This window comes from Hyperolius riggenbachi, chromosome 12, assembly GCF_040937935.1.
Source record: "Hyperolius riggenbachi isolate aHypRig1 chromosome 12, aHypRig1.pri, whole genome shotgun sequence".
Taxonomy (NCBI): Eukaryota; Metazoa; Chordata; class Amphibia; order Anura; family Hyperoliidae; genus Hyperolius; species Hyperolius riggenbachi.
The window spans coordinates 44,564,031-44,581,768 of record NC_090657.1 but is presented as its reverse complement, the minus strand read 5'-3'; the positions used below and the strand labels follow the sequence as shown (position 1 = coordinate 44,581,768).

The window sequence follows — 17,738 nt, the reverse complement described above, 5'->3', positions numbered from 1 at the left end:
TAGCCAGGGTTATATGTGGCCAGAGTAGGTAGCCAGGGGTATATGCCCAGTATATGTAGTTAGGGGTATATGTGCCCAATATATGTAGGCAGGGGTATATGTGCCTAGAGTAGGTAGCCAGGGGTATATGTGCCCAGAGTAGGTCGCCAGGGGTATATGTGCCCAGAGTAGGTAGCCAGTAGCCAGGGGTATATGTGCCCAGAGTAGGTAGCCAGAGGTATAGGTGCCCAGAGTAGGTAGCCAGTAGCCAGGGGTATATGTGCCCAGAGTAGGTAGCCAGAGGTATAGGTGCCCAGAGTAGGTAGCCAGTAGCCAGGGGTATATGTGCCCAGAGTAGGTAGCCAGAGGTATAGGTGCCCAGAGTAGGTAGCCAGGTGTCCCCCTCCCCAGCAGGAGGGGAGCAGCGCAGAGAAGAGGAAGAGCTGCTCTCTCTCCCTCGCTGTCCCCTCCAATGTCTGTCCGGTGGCTGGCAGCGGCGGGCGGAACTTACCTCCGTCTCGTCGCAGCGCCGGATGGATCTGCCGCTACTCTGGTCTGGTCCAGACCAGAGCAGCGGCTGCGCACCCGAACTTCCGGCCGGTGTTCCGACGTGGCGCTGGAGCGTGACGGAGGTGAGTTCCGCCCGCCGCTGCCAGCCACCGGACAGACATTGGAGGGGACAGCGAGGGAGAGAGAGAGCACCTAAGGTGAGGGAAGGAGGGGGGAGATGGCCCCCCTTCCCCACAGTCCGCACAGCTCTCTCTCTTCTCTGCGCTGCTCCCCTCAGCCAAACCCCCCCCCCCCCGAAGCTCAGCTGGGCGCCCTTGGGGACCCGGCGCCCCGGGGCACTTGTCCTACCCCGACCCCCCCTAGCTCCGCGCCTGATGCCTCCTACCGCCTCAGTAGGACCCTTATTATTCAAAGAGGTTAATATTTGACTGGGTAGTTGGGGAATCTTAATCTTATTAGTTTTAATTATGTTAAAAATTCTGTGGTAGGTATAAAGTTGGGAGTTTGGTAATTTAAATTCTTTAACTAACTCCTCAAAGGATTTAATCCTAGAGTTTTTAAAGATTTGGTTTAATGAGTTAATGTTGGCCTTGGCCCAAGGGGCAAGATTTAAATATGGGCTGAAAATGGTAAGAGCGGATAGCGATATGATAGGGCTGTGAGTGAGAGAAGATTTAGGTGGAAATTTAACAAAGTGTTCCCACGCTAGGAGAAGGGCCTGAATGGTTGGGTAAGGAGAATACAGAGTTTTTGCTCCTAATAGTACTGCTTCTAGGACCTGTCTTAAAGGTTTATCTAGTAGAGCCTGTTCCATGTCGCTCCAAGGTTTGATAGAGGGGATTACCCACCAATTTTTGACCATATCCAGTAATGTAGCGTAATAATATGTTTCTATTGATGGCATTCCCATGCCTCCTGATTTTTTAAGAAGTGTCATTGTGTTATATGGGACTCTCACTTTTTTCCCATCCATACAAAATGGTTTACGCTTTTCCTCAAGTCTGATAAGAAAGTTTTACGGAGTGGGATGTTTACCGTCCTAAAGATATACAAAATTTTAGGCAAGATAAACATCTTGAAGGCTGCAATGCGGCCTGACCACGAGAGCCACGTCTTGGCTAGTTCTTTACAGTCATGTTTGATGGTATTTAGCAGGGGAATATCGTTGCTAGTAAATAGGTTATCTGATTTAGCTGTTAGTTTGATCCCTAAATAGGAAACTTCGCTGTTTGCCCAAGTGAATTTATATTTTTTCCCAATTTCCTCTTTCACCGAAGGGGAGATATTTAATCCTAGTAAAACTGATTTGTGGTGGTTCAGTTTGTAATATGAGGCCTCTGAGAAGGCAGCCAGGTCCTCCATTACTATTTCTAGTGACTTAAGCGGGTCGGCCAGGATCAATGCAACGTCATCTGCAAATAAACTTATAATATGTTGGGAGTGCCCAATATGTATTCCCTTAATATTTTTGTTTGATCTAATTTTTTGCGCGATGGTTTCCATTATTAAGACAAATATGAGGGGGGACAAAGGGCATCCCTGCCTGGTCCCATTCGATATGTCGAATAGGCTAGAGTGGAAACCTGCCGCATTGACCCTGGCCGATGGGAAGGAATAGAGGGCCATAATAGCAGTGAGTATTGGGCCTTGAAGTCCAAATTTTAAGAGAGTAACTCTAAGAAATTGCCAGTGTACTCTGTCGAACGCCTTCTCAGCATCCAAAGTTAGGAGCAGAGAAGGCGTCCGACAGAGCTCCACCTGTCTGAGCAGGCCAATCATTCTTCGGGTGCCATCATTGGCCTGTCTTCCCTTAGTGAAGCCGACCTGGTCGTAGTTTAAAAGATCTGGGGTTATACCTTTCAATCGGTTTGCTAAAAGCTTAGCATATAGCTTGATATCTGCATTGAGGAGGGAGATGGGTCTGTAGTTGGCTGGGTCAGCGTGGTCCTTCCCTTGCTTGGGGATGACTGTAATAGTCGCTTCCAAGAACTCTTTTGGAATTGGAAGTCCTTTCGCGAACGCGTTGAAGAGGAGGGTTAATTGAGGAGCTACTGAGTCTTATCATTGCTCTAAGATATTCATTTGTAAAGCCATCTGGGCCTGGAGCTTTGTTCCGTTTGAGCTGATTGATGCTCTTCCTAATTTCCTCTTCTGAAAAAGGGCTATTCAAGTAGCTTATTTGGTCAGAGGATACTTGGGGGAGGTTAATGGTGTCTAAAAAGCTGTTGATGATGTGTAGGGAGGGTTGGTTTGTATTTGAATCTTTCTTTATATTGTAGAGATTCTCGTAATATTTGCTGAAAAGCTCTGCAATATCTTTAGGGTTTGTTATCTTTGTTTTAGTTACAGGATCTGTCATCTAATGTATCATAGCTTTGGTTCTCTTGTGCTGTAAAGCTCTGGCTAGTAGTTTACTGGGTTTGTTCCCCTGAGAATAGAAGTTTAGATTAGCTTTTTGTAGCATATAGTCATAATTAGATTGGATATGGGTTCTGATTTGTTCCCTTAATGAGAAAATTTCCTTTTCTAAGGGGTAAGAGAAACTTTGTTTAATCAGCTTTTCTTTCACCGACATTTGTAGAAGAAGGTCATTATATTTTTGAGATCTGCTTTTTTTTATTTTGGATCCTTGTTTAATAAGGCTCCCTCTTATATAGGCTTTGTGAGCGGCCCACACTGATGCCAGATCAACTTCCAGATCTGCGTTTATGGCAAAGAATTCTTGCAGATCCCTCCTCAATGCAGACAAAAAGCTCTCATCTAATAGTAGGGAGTTATTTAGTTTCCAAAAGGCTGGTTTCTTAGGGAGGGGGCCGTCTTTAATAGAGATATGAACAGGGGCATGGTCTAAAAGCGATTTTGTCCCAATTGAGGTGTTGACTACGTCCTGCAGAAGAACTTTGTCAGTTAAAAACATGTCAATTCGGGAATGAGTTTTGTGGACTGTAGAAAAATAGGAGTAGTCTTTCTCGTTGCCGTGAAAGATTCTCCAGGGATCAAATAGTCCATTCCATTTAATTTGTTTATCCACAGATATTAGAGGACTATTCCTTTTACTCGTAGAGTCCTCTTGCGATATTATTGCGTTAAAATCGCCTCCTAATAAAATTCTACCACGTTTTTCTTTTTTGATTTTATCGCATAGCTTCTGCAGGAAGGTTTTCTGCCCACAATTAGGACTGTATAGATTGGCTAGCGTGAAGTATTGGTCATTGATTTGTCCAATAAATATAATGTATCTGCCCATGGGGTCTGAGATTATTTTAGAGGTGAGAATTTTCAGGTCCTTATGGAAAGCGATAAAAACTCCTCTTTTTTTTCTTTGAGAACGTGCTATGTAGAATAGTAGGAAACATATGGTTAACACATAAACGGGTGTCTTTCTCTAATAAATGTGTCTCTTGAGCGAATATTATGTGGGGGGAGTGAGTTTTGATTTCTTTCCAGAACCAGTGTCTTTTGACAGCTGCATTTAGACCCTTTCACGTTTAAAGATGTAAATTTTAAAGGCATGATGGAAAGTGATATGCTCTGAGTGATATAAACTCATTTAGTACCCAAATTGCGTAGACCTGGAAAATGAATTTTTGAAAGACCCTGGCGAACTCAAAACATTTCAATATCATTGACATTCTAACCTTATATAACTCTAAAACGCACAGGAATAAACAAAGAAAGCATAGGGTATAAACTTTTAGGCTTCTCACTGAACTTAACATGTGGGAAAGTTCTGATAGCCACATGTTAATTGCTGGGGGGCAAGTGATCAAGCTTGCTATAGCAGTGGGGTAAAACCTGAAAACTGAACATTTGGCCATATGGGAGGAAGTATCATAAGCCCATGTTCAGCCTGTCAACGTTTATTTTGTGAGCGCCACTCCAGGGCCAGCTTAGAAGAGGACGCTGGGTTTGGTCTGAGTGATCCTTCTGGGATGTTGATCTGTAGCTGCCGAAATAGCTTAAATCCATAATCGGTAGATGTTACTGAGTACTGTCTGTTGCGATAAGAGAATAGAAGTTTAGTAGGGAACCCCCATTTATATTGGACCTGCATCGCCTGTAGTGCCTTTGTAAAAGGGAGAAGGTCTCTTCTTAGCTGTAGTGTAAAAGGCGAAAGGTCGTTGTAGATCTGAATATTAGTATAGGGGTCAGGCAAGGCTCCAGCTCTCCGAACCGCATTGGAAAGTTCCTCTTTGACTTCGTAAAAAAGAAATCTAGCAATAACATCACGAGAGACAGAGTCCGGCAAGTGAGCTGGCTTAGGGAGACGGTGCGCTCTGTCTATTGTGAGTTCAATGTCAGACACTGAAGGCAGGATAGCTTTTACCAAATTTTTCAGAAAGGGTTTGAGCTCACTTAGAGATACCTGCTCTGGGATGCCTCTAAATTTTAAATTATTTCTCCTGCTACGATCTTCGAGGTCAGCCGATTTGAATTTTAGCCAGTCAATGTCCGAGGTATGCTCCTCTGCTACATCAATCATGTTATTATGCTCTCTAGTAAGTTCTGCCAGTCTAGTTTCTGATCTATGGACCCTTTCTCCTAAGGCAGATATCTCTTGATGTAAGTCTTTGGTTAGATCAGATATGTCAGATAAAAGGGAAGTTTTAAAAGTAAGGAGGATATCTTTTATGTATGTTTGGGAGGCCGCTTGGTCCGAGGCAGGAAAGGCCTCCATAGGAAAGGCTGGGAGACTCTTACCGCGCTGTGGCTGCGACTGCTCGGTGAGTCCTTCCATATTCTCCCTGCTGCTGCTTTCCTCTCTCCGTGGCCGCGACTTAGCTGGGCTCTGGAAGGGCGATGCATTCTCTGGGGAGGAGACCTCTATTTCTCCGGGCTGAGACGGGTCCGCGATGTCGGCGGAATGTGGTGCTCGGGACCTGGGGCCTCCAGCGCCAACTTGGCCACGCTGTTCTGAGGCCGGAGGGAAGAAGTCCGTAAGTTTTTGCAGCTTCGGCGGCTTCTTCTTCCTTTTTTTTGTAGGGTCAGTGTCTGTCAGCATGTCCTCTTGCTGCGGTGATGTCTGGTGCCCTGTTTGTGACATGCTTTCTGACGCTTTTGACAGGCTTAGGCAGGAGCTCTTTTAGCTGGCGTCCGTCTTCCTCCGGCTGCAGGCCACGCCCCCTGACTGGGCCATTCTAACACATGGATATGTTTTGTTTTAAACCATTCCATTGTTGCCCTGGCTTTATGTTTAGGGTCGTTGTCCTGCTGGAAGGTGAACCTCCGCCCCAGTCTCAAGTCTTTTGCAGACTCCAAGAGGTTTTCTTCCCATCAACTCTGACCAGCTTCCCTGTCCGTACTGAAGAGAAGCACCACCAGAGCATGATGCTGCCACCACCATATTTGACAGTGGAGATGGTGTGTTCAGAGTGATGTGCAGTGTTAGTTTTCCGCCCCACATAGCGTTTTGCATTTTGGCCAAAAAGTTCCATTTTGGTCTCATCTGACCAGAGCACCTTCTTCCACATGTTTGCTGTATCCCCACATGGCTTGTGGCAAACTGCAAATGGGACTTTTTATGTTTTTCTGTTAACAATGGCTTTCTTCTTGCCACTCTTCTATAAGAGCCAACTTTGTACAGTGCACGACTAATAGTTGTCCTATGGACAGATTCCCCCACCTGAGCTGTAGATCTCTGCAGCTCGTCCAGAGTCACCATGGGCCTCTTGACTGCTTTTCTGATCATCGCTCTCCTTGTTCGGCCTTTGAGTTTAGGTGGACGGCCTTGTCTTGGTAGGTTTACAGTTGTGCCACACTCCTTCCATTTCTGAATGATCGCTTGAACAGTGCTTCGTGGGATGTTCAAGGCTTTGGAAATCTTTTTGTAGCCTAAGCGTGCTTTAAATTTCTCAATAACTTTATCCCTGACCTGTCTGGTGTGTTATTTGGACTTCATGATGGTGTTGCTCCCAATATTCTCTTAGACAACCTCTGAGGGCGTCACAGAGCAGCTGTATTTGTACTGACGTTACATTACACACAGGTGCACTCTATTTAGTCATTAGCACTCATCATGCAATGTCTATGGGCAACTTACTGCACTCAGACCAAAGGGGTCCGAATAATTACGCACAACCCACTTTGCAGATATTTATTTGTAAAAAATGTTTGGAATCATGTATGATTTTTGTTCCACTTCTCACGTGTACAGCACTTTGTATTGGTCTTTCACGTGGAATTCCAATAAAATTAATTCATGTTTGTGGCAGTAATATGACAAAATGTGGAAAACTTCAAGGGGGCCGAATACTTTTGCAAGCCACTGTGTGTGTATGTATATATATATATATATATATATATATATATATATATATATATATATATATATATACACAGGATCTTCTAAAAAAATTAGCATATTATGATAAAGTTCATTATTTTTTGTAATGTACTGATAAACATTAGTCTTTCATATATTTTAGATTCAAATACACACAACTGAAGTAGTTCAAGCCTTTTTAGCATATTTCATCCAACCAATAAAAAAAAGTGTTTTTAAAACAAAAAAAAGCCAACCTTCAAATAATTATGTTCAGTTATGCACTCAATACTTGGTCGGGAATCCTTTTGCAGAAATGACTGCTTCAATGCGGCATGGCATGGAGGCAATCAGCCTGTGGCACTGCTCAGGTGTTATGGAGGCCCAGGATGCTTCGATAGCGGCCTTAAGCTCATCCAGATTGTTGGGTCTTGCGTCTCTCAACTCTCTCTTCACAAAATCCCACAGATTCTCTTTGGGGTTCAGGCCAGGAGAGCTGGCAGGCCAATTGAGCACAGTAATACCATGGTCAGTAAACCATGTACCAGTGGTTTTGGCACTGTGAGCAGGTGCCAGGTCATGCTGAAAAATGAAATCTTCATCTCCATAAAGCTTTTCAGCAGATGGAAGCATGAAGTGCTCCACAATCTCCTGATAGCTAGCTGCATTGACCCTGCCCTTTATAAAACACAGTGGACCAACACCAGCAGCTGACATGGCACCTCAGACCATCACTGACTGTGGGTACTTGACACTGGACTTTAGGCATTTTGGCATTTCCCTCTCCCCAGTCTTCCTTCAGACTCTAGCACCTTGATTTCCGAATGACATGTAAAAGTTGCTTTCATCCGAAAAAAGTACTTTGGACCACTAGCAACAGTCCAGTGCTGCTTCTCTGTAGCCCAGGTCAGGCGCTTCTGCCGCTGTTTCTGGTTCTAAAGTGGGTTCATGCTTCCATCTGCTGAAAAGCTTTATGAAGATAAATATTTCATTTTTTAGCACGACCTGGCACCTGCTCACAATGCCAAAACCAGTGGTAAATGGCTTACTGATCATGGTATTACTGTGCTCAATTGGCCTGCCAACTCTCCTGACCTGAACCCCATAGAGAATCTGTGGGATATTGTGAAGAGAAAGTTGAGAGACGCAAGGCCCAACACTCTGGATGAGCTTAAGGCCGCCATCGAAGCATCCTGGGCCTCCATAACACCTGATCAGTGTAACAGGCTGATTGCCTCCATGCCACGCCGCATTGAAGCAGTCATTTCTGCAAAAGGATTCCCGACCAAGTATTGAGTGCATAACTGAACATTATTATTTGAAGGTTGACTTTTTTGTTTTAAAAACATTTTTCTTTTATTGGTCGGATAAAATATGCTAATTTTTTGAGATAGGAATTTTGGGTTTTCGTGAGCTGTATGCCAAAATCATCAATATTAAAACAATAAAAGGCTTGAACTACTTAAGTTGTGTGTATTTGAATCTAAAATATATGAAAGTCTAATGTTTATCAGTACATTACAAAAAATAATGAACTTTATCACAATGTGCTAATTTTTTGAGAAGATCCTGTATATATATATATATATATATATATATATATATATATATAACAAATGAGACATAAGTGAGGAGAGATCCTATTAAAGGCACAACACCTCTCTAAAGGCAACCAGACTCAACAAACCCCGTAAGAAGCATTTGAATTCAGTATCCTCATGACGTGGCCTCTGGTGAACACTCTTATTCTGCCACTGCTTTTTTAGGGCGAGGCAAAAGAGGTTGAGGAAGAGGATGAGAAGGGCAAGGGGCGTAACAGCAGACATTAGGGTTACGAGGAGCCATACCTAGCTCACAATTTAGTGGTCAACCTGTCCTCCAGAGTTCTTACTGACAGGGAAGTTTAAAGGCTCATTAGCTCTGTTCTGTTTCATAGTTTAAAATACAGAGTGTAGTTTGTCAACTGCAAGTATTACAGAGTGATGCAATGTTATAAAAATAAAAAGCTATATAACTGAAATAAAAATGACTTTTCTACTAATGTTCTATTAATTATCTGTACTACACATACAATTCATTATATCATATTTTTTTTCTTTTTTTGCTTCGTCACTTTAAGCACACTATTTGATTGTATTGATACCAAGTACTTTACAATAGCACATTTAACAAGTGTCTAGCAGTCTTTTTGACCTCGGACTTCCCACGTAAGTCAATGTTCTATGTGGCCCCAGGATCCACAAATCTTATTGTGGATCCACCTGGGCGACCCACAGTGGCGGCGACCAATTCGTTGTTTCAACCTTTAACGATTCTATTAGACCATGTTTTGTGACCTAAGGTTGCAGCTATGCCTTTCTTTCTATTGAGCACTCCTTCTTTCTTGGCTAAAATTGCTCGAATCTGTGAAATCTGCAGTTCTGTACTACTGTGCACTAAGGACGTCTCTAGTTTGTATACCTCAATCCCCATGACTTTGGCATTATGGTTATTGAGGGAGTCCTATCTTCTATGCTTCTTCCTACCTCTTTAAAAGTTTCTCCTTGATGATCTTGTTTACTTGCTTTTGAAGGAGTCTACTACCAGCAATGCCAAGGCACGGCCATGGGCAGCAATATGACCCCGGGGGGGATCAGTTGAAAAGGGCTCCTGAGCTGCCTGTATGAAAAGGGCTCCTCCATAGACATCAATGTTATTTCTGCAAATATGGGCTACAAGGTGGTGAAAAGGGCTCCGGAGTTTTGATATAGGCTACAAGCGGGTGCCCTTTTGTAGCCCATATTTTTTTTTTAGGCTACAAGGTTTTTAACTACAGTAGGGCAGCCTTTTGTACCCCATATTTTTTATTCAGCTACAAGGTTTTTGGCTACAAGGTTTTTGATTCTGCTACAAAAGGGCACCCTTTTATAGCCGAGATGTTTGATTCGAGAATGCAGGGGAGGTTAGGATTAGGCATCACAAATGGGCGGGGGGGGGGGGGGGGGGTCTTAGGGTTAGGCACCTCCTAGGGGATTAGGGTTAGGCACCATCGGGGGAGGGCTCTGTGTGAGAGTAGGGAGCAGTTGAGTCATAATAATCACTTTCCTTAGCTATATCTAGAGCCCTTTTATAACCCAACAAATTTTTGCCTAATAAACTAAAACTAGCTTTTTCGGCTACACCAGGTGCCCTTTGTAGCTGAATTTGGCATATATGGGCTACATCAGGCGCCCTTTGTAGCCGAAGTTGGCATATATGGGCTACACCAGGCGCCCTTTGTAGCCAAAGTTGGCACATATGGGCTACACCATGTGCCCTTTGTAGCTGAAGTTGGCATATGGGCTACACCAGGCGCCCTTTGTAGCCGAAGTTGGCACATATGGGCTACACCATGTGCCCTTTGTAGCTGAAGCTGGCATATGGGCTACACCAGGCGCCCTTTGTAGCCGAAGTTGGCACATATGGGCTACACCATGTGCCCTTTGTAGCCAAAGTTGGCATATGGGCTACACCAGGTGCCCTTTTTTGTAGCCGAATTTGGTATATATGGGCTACACCAGGAGCCCTTTTTTATAGGAGCCCTTTTCAAATAGACCCCCCCAGGGTATGCTAATCTTTTTATGGATGACTTTGAGAAGCATTATGTTTACACACATCCATCTTATATGTCACAGGTCTTGATATTTCTAAGATGCATTGACAATATCTTCTTTATTTGGCAAGGACCTGTGAAGGACTCCTATTATTCAAGCAGTGCCAAACATAAAATGTGTGCTGAAGTATAGCCCCTATTAAATCCACTTCTTAGATGTCTTGGTGAGCCTGCGGGATGGCCTACTACAGACTAGCCCTTAAAAAACCTCACTGATAAGAATACACACCTGGTTGCGGATAACTACCATCCACAAAGACTTAAGGCAGGTCTCCGTTTTAGTCCGTCTGTTTGCATCCAGAGGATTTCATCTAATGATGTGTTCTATCAGGAAGCTGGGGTTATGTATAACAATTTCAAACAAAGGTATTATCAGGATAATGTTATGAGGGAAGCACCTGAGAGGGCATCCAGATTGGACTGGACTGAGCTATTGTTGTTTAAGCAAAAGAACTCCTCCAGGGTTTCCATGGTACTTAACTTTTCCCCTCTCTCCATTGTTCATCGCCATTGGCACATTCTCAACAGTGACTCAGCACTGGGTACCACTTTCCAGGACCCTCCCATTTGCACATTTCATAGATCAAAGAGTCTTCAGTACTTCCTTCTGCATGCCCAAAGTGCCTAACATCAGCAGGTGCAAGGTAATTGGCTTACCGAATGGCTAGACCACAGGGTATGTTCCACTGTGGTCATTGCATGCAGTGTAGCTTTGTGAATAAAGGAAAGTACTTTGTACATCCACAGAAGGGTACCTGTATCTATCTATGCACTTTTGGCATGTGCTCTACGAAGGGGGTGGTGTACCTGGTTACCTGCCAATGCGGCCTGGCTTATGTTTGTAAAACATCAGGTGAGATCAGATGCAGATTCTAACTCCACAGTAACATTCGCTGCGGTCGGTTGACCTTGATGAACCCCGTGTCAAGCATTCCATGCAAGCTGGCCATCGTGTTTCTCAGTTGCAGGTCAGGATTATTGAAGTTGTCCACCCAACTTCAAGCAAAAATTGCTCCACCGTGAGTTGCATTGGATCTATAAGTTGTGTACAAAGCACCCTATGGGCCTTAATGAGGATGTTGAATTCAAATGCTTCTTAGAGGGTTTGTTGAGTCTGGTTGCCTTTAGTGAGATGCTGTGCAGTGCTTGCGAATTTTCGCTAGTCATTTTTGCATCAAAAATGTGATTTTCGTTTTCAAGAAAATTTCCACAAAAATAGCTTTAATATTTGCGATAGTTGTAAAAATGTGAAAAATCAATATTTTACAACGAAAATGCAGAAAAAATTGTTACTGTGAAAAGCAACAGAACTTATTTTTGATAGCATTTTCCCTCAGATCTAATGTAATTTAACATTTATTTTGCAAAACTTAATGCAAAAAGAATATTGAAATGTTCACTCATCACTGATTCTCTGCCTTTAACTGGATATTTCCTCACTTATTATGTCTCATCTTGTGTATATTATCTTGATCCTCACACTGATTAACGTCATTCTGCTGGGTTCTGAAAATGATGCTACTCGTCCTGAATGTGAAAGCTTTCCCCTTCCTCCGGCATGTTCCCCGGCGTGTTTGCCGCCCATTCATCCCCATGGTGGAGCATGGGCAGTGGCTTGCTTCATACAACAGCTTCTGCCCACCATCTCTATGGAAATGTTTGGACACTACACGTGACCTGATGACACAGCCCATGTGACGTCACCACATCACAGGGCCAGCCCCAGTGTAATGATCGGTCCCTCCCTCTTCCCCTCTCAAGTACCTTCCGCCTAATTAAATCTGGATTGCCCCTCAGCTGATTAGGATGCTGCCTCTCTGTCACCTTGCTACAGTTGCCATTTTACAGCGAGACCCATTGATAAAGGAGCGTTTCTCTGAAATGCCGCACCTCCTTGTATATGGTTTGTTGCTACTGAGTGACTTTTCATTGCGGTGATCAGGGCTGCCATCAGAAATTTTGGGGCCCCTCACACATCATCAGGCCTGGGCCCCCTCCCAGGGCCCACCCACTGGTTGCTGTACCCGCCCACTAGCCACCCCACCCCGTGTCCGTGCGTGAACTGCGATGCGGTGAAAAATGCGCATGGCTCAGATACTGAAGAAAGCAGCATGCACATCGTGATGCGGCAAAAAGTGGGAGTGGCCATGACATGTTGTGGGTGGAACCAAATACTAGCAAAAGACAGGTAGGCTCCGGTTAACAAGCCAAGTATAGGTGGTGCCCCAGTATAGGCAGCCAGGTATAGGTGGTTCCCCAGTATAGGTAGCTAGGTATAGGTGGTTCCCCAGTATAGGTAGCTAGGTATAGGTGGTTCCAGCCCCAGTATAGGTAGCCAGGTATAGGTGCTGCCCCAGTATAGGTAGCCTGTAGCTAGATATAGGTGGTGCCCCAGTATAGAAAGTCCGCTGTAGCAGGCTCACTCATCTTCTCCCCACGTTCAAGCGTTGATGTCACTCTTCTCTCAGTGCTGGAATGCGGTGTGCTGGTTACTTAGCCACAGGCCCCGCAGCCAGCTCATGCGGCCCTTCCATCGCTTGGGGGGGGGCAGGGCCCCCAGAAGCCCTGGGCCCCTCACTGCAGTGTCAGTTGTCCCCCCCTGATGGCTGCCCTACCTCCCTGCTAATGTTGGATGAGGAGGATTTCCCCTCCTTTTTGTACTGACATGTATGCATTGATTGCAATATTAGATGTTTTTGTGCCATTGCAACTCCTACATTTGCTGCACCTTGCATGACGTTTCATTTCATCTATCTTGCTGTTCAACCATTTTGAAATGTACATATTCAGAGTTCTCCCCAGAAATGTTTTCCATCCGGGTGGCATGAAATAGTAGCCGGGTGACATGAAGGGGTAGCCGGGTGGGGCAATATGAGAAAATGCAGGGCTGGTGCTTCTATGCGCAACTCTGCTTATAGCATAGGAGGAGGTGAGCCGATGACAGCCGGGTGCACATCAAAACTAGCCGGGTGGAGCACCCGGCCAAAAGAGCCTGGAGAGAACACTGTATATTGTTAATTTTTCCATGAGTGGCACGGATGTCAGGCCAGTACATGCATCTTGTACTTTATGAGAATACACTTTTACTTGCACCTCCTAGTCGGTGTGTGTGTCCTCTTGTATATATTGTTGCATATGCCATTGACACAGTACCTGAATTATTAGCTGTATATTTTAACTATCTATATTTAACCAAAGGTGTGCAAAACCTAATCTTGCCTTGCTGCATTAGTTCCCACTTCCCAATGTGATAAACGTGGCCAAGTGTGAACACTGCCTTAATCGATTCAAATTCTCAATGAGTCCAGAATTTTCAAATACCCCAGAAGTCTTCCATTTCTTGTAAATTAAGCCCATATTGTTTCATTTGGTGCTTTATGAAAACTGGAGCAAAGGCAGATTTGTTGCTCCTAGCAACTAGCTTGCATGGATTAAACTAAATGATCTGGTTCCTTTGGGAAGTAATTGATTGTTTTTCCTTCACTTTCAGTTTACAATATACATCAAGGTTTGAGCACAAAGACCGAATACAATTTTGACTGAATCTATGGATAAAGAATGAAACCATACCTTGACATGAACTGAGATATATGATATGTCATGATAGGTCAGTAAGTCATTCATTACTGGCTAAAGAGAGAAAAAGCAGAGTCTTTCAGTGAGATTAATAGACACAGGATCAGCTATCTCTTGTGACTTCTTTATTTTCAGCAGCTTCCATATGTATTTGTAGATTAAATTTAACAGTGATGTCTATAAACCACTTAGTTTTAGGATTAGTGGTCTTTTAAGGGCAGTGCATACATTTATGCAGCTACTATTCTTTGGCATATTCTCATACAGATGAGTTTTGTATGCACGAGGTCTCTGAGTTTTCCACTGTACATAATGCTTTTTATCGATCCCAGTTCAGCACCATGGACAGGGGAATGGATGTGCTAGGTCTTTTGTAATGAACTCTGGGAGCTCCAGTGCACTTTTAGCATACAGTAATGCACACTAAGACATTTAGAGAATATTTTTAACCCACAGTTGTGTCTGAGCAATAAACAGCTTGACAGCAGTTGCCAGGGGAGAAAAATAAGATGGATGAAATCTGTTGTAAAAACAAAACAAAAAAAAAAAGATTGTTTATTCACAAACTGTTCATCTTCTATATTTCCACTAGAGGTCAGGAGAACATAGGTGACAAACCTTATCTGTAAGGACAGAATCATGGGAACTGTCATTACTAAATGTATAAGCTTGTGAATTTTATAGGCCTATTCACACCATGTGTGTTGTATAGCACTTTAGCGTCATGCATAGTGCAGCACAAACCCATTCTTTTATATGGGCCTGTTCTCACTTCTGCATTATACCACAATGTGAGACTCCTCAACTCGCTGCTGCACACATTTTGATGCACAGTGGATTAGTTGCTTTCTGTCACAATAAATCTCCACTGCAACAGAAAAGACGTCTTGAAATGCTGAAATATCTTGAAATGATGTGACCCTAAGAAGTATATGCAATAATTAAAGAGGAACTCCAGCCTAAACAAACATACTGTCATTAAGTTACATTAGTTATATTAATTAAAATAGATAGGTAATATAATCTCTTTCCCACCCTGTTTTAAAAGAACAGGCAAATGTTTGATTTCATGAGGGCAGCCATGTTTTTGGTTGAAAGGAAGTTACTGGGAGCATGAGACACAGTTCCAACTGTCCTGTGTGCTGATCACCCCTCCCAGTTGCTAGGCAACATGAATAACAACATAGGAAATCCCATCATGCTTTGCACAGCATCAGGGAAAAACCGCCCGGCTAGTTTTCTTTGATGGGTGGAGCTTAGCTAAAAATGCAGCTAAAAATGATGCTTTGGTAAGAAAAACAAAGTTCTGATGCTGTGAAACTGTTAAAGAAACACCAAGCCTTTTCAGTTCTGCTGAGTAGATTTTTAGTCCGGAGGTTCACTTTAAGCAGATATACATGCGTAACGTCGTAACGCACAATGAATAAAGCAGAATGCACTGCATTATGCTATTCTTATCGTACGGTTAGACATTACGCACATAATTCTGCTTAACACACTTTATTGCGCACACCCCACAGTCTTCATGGGCTGTGTGGCATTTTTACTGCAGCACAAAGTGCAGCTTGGATGTGATTCATTGCTATGAAAGGCAAGTAGTCTACTGTCCATCAAGAATGTGCAGATACATTTTCACTGGATGGTTGAAGAAGAATCAGGAAACAAACTGCTGCGTTGTGTTGTACTGCACTGAGTGATGGAAAGCCTAGTGGCAGCAGTTCAGTCACTTCTGGGTAAAATCTAATCCAACATTGAGCATGTAACAATAGTACATCAATCACCCCACCTAATCAATTTCCAGTAAGTGATTGTTATCCAGATCTGGTCATTATCAACTCATATGATGCTAGTTTAAAGGAAACCAGAGAGGAAGCATAGCAGAAAACTGCAAAAAGATTTTATACATACCTGGGGATTCCTCCAGCCCCATAAGCCTGGATCGCTCCCACGCCGCCATCCTCCGCTGCCTCTATCACTGGTACCGGGTCCTGTCACTTATGCCGGACGCGACCAATTGTACACATGCACAGGGGTTCCCTCCAGCTTTGTACGCATGCGCCTGCACATTACGGAGGAAGCGCACTGCGCTTGCGTCGACTGGCCGAAAGTACAGGACCCGGTACCGGTGGACAGAGGCAGCGGAGGACGGCGGCGAGGGAGCAATCTAGGCATATGGAGCTGGAGGAAGCCCCAGGTATGTATACAGCTATTTGTTTTTCAGCTCTGCTTCTCTTTAAGGCTGATCCTGGCTTTAGTTGTACTAGATCACTATCATGGAACCAGCATACATGAAAGGTGTTTATAAGTTTCAGACTTCTCTGGCTCTATGCTTGTTCTAGGACAGTAACTTACTAGGGTATTGGAGTCATAATGACTGCCCCCAGCGTTTGTAAAATGGACTTCCTATAACCTGCAAATGAAACCATTTTCAGTGACTGATTATTGTAATTGTGTCCTTTCTACGATTTTTAGAGAAGGATCGTATTTTTGATGAGATCATTCACATCAAAAGAAGATTGTGTTTAATCAAGACACAGCATTAAAAAATTCAAAGTATTCCTGATGTCCAAACCAGTTGTGATATCTATGAAAAAATCTGCCAAAATCAATCGACCAGTTTTGTAAAGAAACAATTGTAATGTGATTGATCACTAATTGGGCCCACCAGTCTGTTTTCATACAATATAATCTGAATAATGTGATCGAAAATACTCGTTCACTAACAATTGTACTGTTAGGGCCTATTGGAATGACCACATTTATAACAAATACAAATTTATTATCAAAACCATTTGTCATTGTATCCGTTGCTGTTCATTTAGTGAATCGGCTATTATACTTAATAACTGGTTTCTTTGAAAAACAACCAATGTGAATGGTTAAAGTAAAACTGAATTGACCTAAAAAATAGACACTTGCCTACGTAGAGGGAAGGCTCTGGATCCCTTTTTTTGTCACTGGGTCCCGGTAAAGTTCTTTGACAAGCATGGTTGAATACGTGTTTAGCCTTGTACAGCCTCCAGGAGTACTCCCTTTCCTTGAGTACTACTGAACACAAGCGGATCCATACTGCACACGTGCAAATCCTGGCTCACGCATGCACAGTATGGGTGTGCCCATCTTCAGAAGCACTTAGGGATGCAAGTGCTTCTGAGGAGTCCCGAAGGTGCAGAAATTCAACAGGGGACAGCGTTGGAATGAGAGGACCAGGAAGGCTCTATGGGATCCAGAGTCTTCCCGCTACATATGTGAGTATCTACTTCAGTTTGTTTTTTTGTTTTTACAGCATATTTACTTTAATGCGATAAAAGATGTGCAATTCATCATTTTAGCCAGTTATTTTACATAACAACCAAACTCTCTTGACTGAAGTGATAAATTAGAGTATTTTTTTTTTACTCACCATCCCACAATGTTCCTTCTTATTGTTAAAGGTATTCAATAACTTCTTATTTGAAATTAGCTATGGTGTTAAAACGGCCCGAGTCCATATTGAGACAACAAAAGACATCTGCACTCACTGAACACCGAATCTGGACAGTTACACAGTCAGATGCCACGTGCTACTGGGTTTGAAACTTACATGAAGACAGGTTCAAACCTGAAGGAGTGCTTCGCACTATTAATCATAATAAAAATAATCCACATGAATGTGATTCATTCTTTTAAAATATTATTATCATTAGGGATGAATTCCGTCAGATTGAAATTCCGTAACTCTTACATTCTGGCGGTATTTCGCGGAATTGCGCGTTTCAGCGGTACAATTTCAGTAATCTC

At 43.3% G+C, this 17,738-nt stretch overlaps 1 long non-coding RNA gene across 1 annotated transcript in view; it reads left to right on the top strand.

Annotated features, from left to right (window-relative positions):
- Window positions 1–17,510, top strand: part of LOC137541573 (uncharacterized) — a 656,441-nt gene extending 638,931 nt beyond the window's left edge. Inside the window, exon 8 of the long non-coding RNA XR_011025221.1 lies at window positions 17,393–17,510. This is a non-coding gene — a long non-coding RNA (uncharacterized lncRNA). The remainder of the gene's footprint in view (window positions 1–17,392) is intronic.
- Window positions 17,511–17,738: the final 228 nt, after the last annotated feature.